A 7,780-nucleotide genomic window follows, 5' to 3' on the forward strand; every position below is an offset into this window, starting at 1 on the left:
ATATATTTTAACACCTGATGGAATCACACATACTGAGTCCGGACAACTTCGCATAACATTTTTATCTGTGGGTTTTATTCAATGTATCTTGGAAAAGCGAGTGCCCCCGGAATACATCCCAGTTGATTTAAAGGAATCAGGGTGTGCCAAGTTGACTAGTGTCCCCCCAAGATTCGTGTCCGCCTGGCACCTTGAACGTGATCTTATTTGGAAATAGGGTCTTCGTGGATGTGATCGCCTTAAAATGTGGTCATCTTGGATGAGGGTGGGCCCTAAATCCAATACGACTCGTGGTCTTACAAGAGGGAGATTTGGATACGGAGGCACACAAGGGAACACAGAGATCGGGGTGATGTGTCTCCAGCCCAGGAAAGCCCACAATTGCTGGGAAGGAAGCTGGAAGAGGCGAGGAAAGGTTCCCTCCCAGAGCCCCAGAGGGAGCCCAGCCCCGGCCCTGCCCGCACCTTGATTGTAGACTTCTGGCCTCCAGAATTGTGAGAGAATAAATTTCTGTTGTTCTAAGCCTCCCAGTTGGTGGTATTTCGTGAGTCCCCAGGACGGCCTTAGCAGTAGCACAAGGGATCACTACCCAGTCTGTGTCGGCTGCCTGAAGGTGGTTTTGCTCCGGATGGGGATGGGACACAGGGATAAGCATTGAGACTGAGGGAAAGGAAGGAGGGAAGGAAGGAAGGGAGGGAGGAAGGGAGGAGGGAAAAGGGAGGAGGGAAAAGAAAGAAAGGAAGGAGAAAGGAAAAACATGGTTTACCTAATATCACAAATCCAATCTTGAGAGAGTCAGTCCTCTGAGGGATAGGGCTTTGTCAATTTTATTCAACGTTGTATCTCCAGAGCCTAGAAATGACCTAAGCAAAGAAGGGCCCACAGTACAGGCTATGTGCATATTTACTGAATGAATGAATGAATGAATGAGTGGAGATCACGTCCCCTTAGACTGGCCCCTGCCACCTCCTCTGGCCTCTCTGTTCTTCCTCGATTCTTGAACTTTCCATGCTGCTTCCTGCCTCAGGGTCTTTGCATATGCCATTCCCTCTGCCTGGAACACCCTCTCTCTCCCTCCCATTGTTTTGCCTAGTTAACCGCTATTTGTTCACCCAGTGCCCTGGCTTGGGTCAGACTCCTTTGTCATAGACTCTTATTGTCTTTTTCCTCTTCAGAACCTTCTAGGGCGCTGTTCTCTTTGTCATTGTAAGCTGGTCCTGGGATGGCTGTGTTCATGCGCATCTTCTCCTGGACTGTGAGCCCATAGAAGGCTGAGGCTGCGTCTTCCTTTTGCCTGGCACATAGCAGGTGCTCAATTAAAGTCCGTTGAAATAAAGTGTCTTTTGCAGAAGTTCTGACCTTGTCTCTTCCTCTCTCTGGGCCTCAGTTTCTCCAACTGGAGGGGCTCACTAGGACTTAGTTTGCAGGGTGCTCGGGCAGTAGTTCCACTTCTGACCCCGGGGTGGTCTGGACATGTAGTTAGATTTGTGTCAGACCTACCCCCGACATGGGGAGGAAGCCCTGGGCATGGACAGGATCTTTCCTGCTCTTCCCTTCAGACAGCAGTCTCGAATGCAGATGCTGGGTTGCCTGGGGCCAGGCTAGGCTGTGCCTTCCTGCCACCCCTCCAGCTCCACTGGGTTCCCCCCATGCCCCTACCCTGCCTCCATCCCCTCGAGTGCCTCCCCTCTGCATTTTCCTGTCTCTTCCTTCCACACAACCTAGAGTGAGGGTCGGTCCTCCCATCCCAGCCCCCCAGCAGGCAGCCCGGAGCCATCTGGGGCTCTTCCCTGCTGGCACCTATTCCACTGCCTGCAATACCCATCTCTGCTTCTCCTGCAACACTCTGCTCAGGTGCACCTCCTCCAGGAAGCCTCCCCTGACTTCCTTCCCCTCCAGGGTCTCGTCTCTGCTCCTGGAGGCCCAGAACTTTCCCCGTATAGGCATTCAGCAACCGTTCCGGTGTTTAATTCCCCAGCCTGAGCAGGGCTGGCCTGGCACACAGTAGGGCTCATGGAGCCTTTGTGGGATGAGGAAGGACTTGGCTCCTCCCAAGTCCTAGGTGTGATGACCGCACAACCTCAGAGGGCAATGGTAGGCAGCAAAGAGGCCAGGCTCAGAGTCAGACAGAACTTTCTGGCCTCAGTCTTCTTACCTGTACAATGGGTGCCGTGAGGATTTGACACAATAAAGATCTGCAAAGATCAAGATGCAGGACCTGTGCTGTCCTCCTCACCTTGCCATCTCTAGGGTCTTCACTGTGCCTGGCACATAGTAGGTGCCCAGTAAATAGTTTTTATGAGCAAGGCAACCATTCTGTGAAGATTAGTGCTCAGCACATAGTAGATACTCAAGACATTTGTCGCATGAATGAGTCAATATTTATAAAGCACTTAGCCTGGCATACAGCAAATGCTTAATACATGACAGTGGTTAATATTAGTGTTATTATTAATGGAAACGGAGGCCTTGAGAAGTGAAGTCAGCTGCCCAAGTTCACATAGCGGGGCCTGGAAATCAGAGTGAATCCAAATCTGAGACCGTTGGATTCATACGTCTTGATCGTTTCTAAAAATGTGTCAGGCACCGAGCCTGGCACCCTGGGGACACAAACACAGATGGGACTCAGCCCTGGGCGCTGATGAGCTTGTGGTCGGATTCTGGTGATAAACAGCTAAACACAAGGTTAGACCGCAAGGGGACGTTTGCCGAGCGTCGTGAATCCGCGGCACAAGGGGGCTTGGGAACAGAGTGGATGGGACGTCACCCCTGCCCGGGGTCACTCAGGCTTCTGAGGATCTGTGACCCCTGAGTATAGTGTTTTTCTGAATTAGCTGACCTTGACTCACAGTCAGAAATGTGTTTTTTTGTAAACATACACACACAATGAAACAAAAATTTCACTAGAGAATTCTTACTTGTAAGATACACTTACTTGTACAGCTTAAGCTTTGTTTCTATTGTGGTAGAATATACGTGACAAAATTTACCATTTGAGCTGCTGTGAAGCGTACAGTTCCGTGGCACCGAGTACATCCACGATGTTGTGCAACCACCACCGCCATCCATTTCCAGAACTTTCTCATCATCTCAAACAGAAACTCTGCACCCTTTAAACAATAACAGTTCCTCCTTACCCCAAGGCCCTGGAATATTCTACGTTCCGTTTCTATGAGTTTGTCTCTTCTGGTTACCCCACATGAGTAGAGTCATATGCTATTTGTCTTTTTGTGTCTGGCTTGTTTCACACAGCACAATGTCTTCAGTGTTTATCCATGTTGTAGCACGGGTCAGAATTTCATTCCTTTTTAAGGCTGACGAATATTCCGTTGCATGGTTATACCACACTCCCTAAATGGATTTTTAATCTATGAATTGGTCACAATTTGCGGTTTGAAAAGTGCCAACTGGGGCTTTGCAGGATGAATAGGAGTTTATAAGACGGGACTGCAAAGGCCCTTGCTGGTCAGTGAAGCTGTTGGGCTTGATCTTAGGTCTTAGAACTGCTGCTTTGGACCCCAACCTTGCCCCTTTCTCTGGCCGGCACAGTGCCTTCACTCATTCACTCAGCAAACGGGTAAGACACAAACAGCAGTGGCCTGAAACAGGCAGAGCACCCGCCCGCTTGGTGCTCATGATGGAGTGGCGTGGACAGGGATGCATTAAAGGGTCCCATGAGGTAATGCTGCTGGGCATCATGCTACCCAGACCTTGGGGCTAGGAGGGCATCCCGAGGTCGGGGGTACACGGTAGGAGGGGCTGGGGAGGATTCCCCGGAGGACGTGGCAGCTGAGCGGAGACATGGCTGTGCCTTCACTGAGCCAAGAGCCCTCCGCCATCCCCAGCCGTGGGCACAACCCCTGCCAGGGCCTGTTGCAGGGGAAGGTGAGAAGGGCAGGATAGGGGCTGGCGGGGCTTGGCTGGAGGAACGAGGGCAGGCGTGGCGCGGCCACCACCGGGCTGGGCAGGCAGGGCCTCCCAGACTGCGCTGAGGAATTTGATCTTATCCTCAAAGGAAGGATCCACCTTTGTGTTAGGGATGTGGGTGGGGGGCTGTGGGGGACCCGATTTGATCAGATTCAGATCCTGGCTACTGTCCAGGTGGGGAGGGTGGTGGCCAGGGCCAGAGAGGGAGGGGTGGGGAGGGGAGAGATGTCAATAGGACCCGGGAACAGACGGGATCCGTGTGGGCACGCGTGTGTTTGTGTGTGCGCGTGTGCGCACGTGCATTTGTGTGCACGCCCAGTAAGTGTGCTGGGGAAGGACCTCTGGGCCTGCCTCCCCCTACCTGCGACTCCCCTGGGGAGAGGGCAGTGGGGAGACCCACACCCACAGCAGGAGGAGACCAAGTTCCCGGTGGCGCTCCCCTCCCTAGGCCTCTCCTTTGGAGCGTCGTCGGGGCCCTGCGCCCCCTGCTCCTGCCCTCTCCCTGTGATTTAAGAGGCATTTTCCTTTTGGGTGATACAGATTCCAAAACGCCGCATCCATCTCCTGGGCTGGGTGAAGGCAGCCTGTCTGAGTTATAGCAGATTGCTTTCTGCATGGGGAAGGGGGGCGGAGGGCACCGGTTTGCTCCCTACACTCCCTGGGCCTGGAACATTTGAGCAAACATTCCTGGCCGTTTTGGAAGTTACCAAACCCAGATGAGCTCATCGGAGCCAGAGGTGGGGGCAGCTGGCGCCTGGAGCCTGCCTGGAGCTCACCAGGTGGCCCAGTGGCAAATGTCGGAGTCGGCTGGGCCTCGGCCGGGGTGGAGGTGGCCAGGAGAAGGTGGGCCCTGCACAGCTGGGGTGTGTTCTCTGCCCAGTGTCCCTCCTCGTTGCTGGCAGTGCGTTGGAGTGGCGAGGCCAGGAGCCTCGGGACTGCGCAGCCAGGGCCTGAGGGGGAGCAAACATGTGGCCAGGCACCTCATCAATTCTCAGGGCTGCCCCGCAGGGAGCCGACCCGCCCTGCAGGGGCCTCGCTCCATGCAGTAGCTGCCGTTTATTGAGTGTTAACTGTGTGCTAAGTGCTCCGTGCCTGGTTTGCCCCCTGACAATGCAAGGAACCGTTATCCTCCTCGTTTGACAGATAGGGAAACTGAGGCTCAGAGAGGTAATCTGACTACGTGTGGCTGAGCCTGAGGTTGACCCTGTTCCCCTCTGGGCCACACTGCCTTCTTGCTACGCACAGAACAACAGTCAGAGACAGCTGGCAATATTGTCACAGGCGGAACGGCAAGGGTGTGTGACCTTATCCAAGGGTCTGATCAGATGGCACCTCACTCTCCCTGGCCTCTGTGTCCTCATTGGGTGGGAAGGGGCATTCAAGGCCCACCAGCCACGTCATCACCCACTTTAAGATCCCTTAGGCAGCTTCACTGGTGGCTAACGGGGCGGGCAGTGGGGTGTTGGAGCCTTCCCTGGGGTCTTCTGTTTGTGTCCCGCCCGAGCCCTTTGGGCAACAGGTGCGCCCTCTGATTTCGGAGGCCCTCTCCCGGTGCCCCCCTCAAAGCCACGCGCCTCCCCTCAGCTCCCTGCTCTGAAACGGGCCCACGCACACGCCCATTGCAGGACCGATGCGGGAATTAGACAGAATTTATGGAGAGGACTCAGAGCAGAGCCCAGCTCCCAGTAAGCGCTCAGAGACTGGAGACCGCTTCCCTCCTGTCGTGGGGTGCAAGAGGATGTGCCCTAGACACCCCCACGTCCTGCACCGGCTCATAGTTCCAGGGAGCCCTAGAGAGGAAGCCTCTCTCCTCACCTCCTGGGGTGCCACATGGCTGTGACACTTAACCCACATCATGGCATTCCATCCTCACAAATGCCCTTGGATGGGGGTACTGTTGAGAGCAGATTTCACTGCTGAGGAAACTGAGGCACAGAGAGGGGAGTGTGCACCTCCCTGGCGGAAATCACAGAGGAATGGGCCAGTGCTGAGCTAACAGGGACCTACCTGCCAAACACTGGCTGCTGTCGCCGCAGCTGATATACACAGCCCAGTGTCAGACGCCAGCTGCACGTGGGGTTCCTTCCTGGGAGATAACCTTGGCGGGGTCTTGACCTTGGGGCGAGTTCTCCCGGTACCCCTCCTAACCCTGGTGCGGACAGCGTGTGGCAGCTTTGACAGGCCTTCAGCAAGAGGGGGCCAGGGGTGCCAACAGCAGGATTTGAGAGGCTTTGGCTAATGACTGGCCCGTTCAAAGTTTCCCCATCGTACGTGCTTGTTCAGTTCTGTTTACGAGGCCGGGTTTCCAGTGCGATTCCCCGCGGTGATGAGCCCACACCGGCTGCTGCAGGCAGAGGACGGCCAGGAGGTGGCAAGTCAGGGGTGGGGGTTGTGATCGTGCTAAACAGGTTTGTTGGATGATTACAAACCCCCCGGAACTTCTGCCTTTTCTGCCGAATCGTGTGCTGCGTGATGCTGTGTGTGGGATGCCTGTTAGTTGTCGTTGTCTCCGGCGTGGGAACTTTTCCAAGGGGAGGCTAGATGGGGCCCCAGAGTCACCAGGACCTCAGTTGCAGCCTGTGGGGCTAGTTTGAGTTATTTTGGGACAGGGGCCTGGGTTCAGCACACTCCGATGACAGAGTGGAAAACAGAAGCTCATAGCTGGCTGCTGTCTGGGGACAAGAAACCCGTGTAGACGGAGGTGCTGGCCGAACGCCTGCAGCACCGTACGGATGGGCGTTTGCAGCCAGGCGCTGCCAAGTGGCCGCTGTGTGCTCCTGCGCGAGTCACTGCCCTTCCCAGAGCCTCCTTGCTGAGGTCCATGGGGGCCTGAGCTCCTGGGGTGGCTTTGAAGATTCAGTGAGGTCTAGGAGAGTTTCCGTGCCCAGGAAAGGGGTGGCTCTTACCACTGCTGCTATTCACGGTTCCGAGTGACGGTCCCATTTCTAACTCTCCACATCACAGCTAAGCATTTTGCTGTGCACTTTAGACGTTGGCCCTGGCTCTGAGCTAGACTTGTGACAACTGAGTGTGCCCACGGGAGCGTGGTGTTGTCCGGGAGAGCTCGGGATGGATGCCAGCTATGGAGCCTCAGCCTGGCGCATCAGGGTACCCAACAAGTAGACATGCCCAATGGGGGTGACAGCTCTTTCCCTGTGCCCTGCCCAGCCAGGTGAGCTGGGAAGCAGTCACTTCTTGTTCTGGGTATCATTAGAGGGCTCCCAGATACTGAAACCCTGTGGTCAGGCCCCAGAGGCTTCTGGGAAGCAGGGAAGTAAAGAGAGGAGTGGAGAAGGAGGGGACCCCTCTCCAGAGCTGGGAGTCCCCAAGGGCTCAGGCCCAGGCCCAAGCTGCAGAATGGTGGGCCAGGCTTCCTCCTTCCTCCTTCCGGATGGGGGAATCTTTGTGACCGGTGTGTGGGCTAATGCTGAGGTCACACCAGGCCCAGTTTGAGTCCTGGCTCTGACTCTTAACTCGCTGTGTGACCTTGGCCAAGTCTCTTCACCTCTCTGTGCCTCAGTTTCCTCCTTTATAAAATGGGAAGAATAATAGAACCTACCTCTCAACATAGCTATATAATATACTAATATTATATGTTGCATATATAATTTATATAAATTATATAGCGGGGACTGGGTGCTTTCCCACACTTTTTGCCTCCCTGCCACTCTTGGAGACAAGTCTAGGAGTGGCAGTACTGGGCTTTTTTGGAAGTTACCAAACCCAGATGAGCTCATCGGAGCCAGAGGTGGGGGCAGCTGGCGCCTGGAGCCTGCCTGGAGCTCACCAGGTGGCCCAGTGGCAAATGTCGGAGTCGGCTGGGCCTCGGCCGGGGTGGAGGTGGCCAGGAGAA

Source organism: Propithecus coquereli, unplaced genomic scaffold, assembly GCF_000956105.1.
Source record: "Propithecus coquereli isolate 6110/MARCELLA unplaced genomic scaffold, Pcoq_1.0 Scaffold206, whole genome shotgun sequence".
NCBI lineage: Eukaryota > Metazoa > Chordata > Mammalia > Primates > Indriidae > Propithecus > Propithecus coquereli.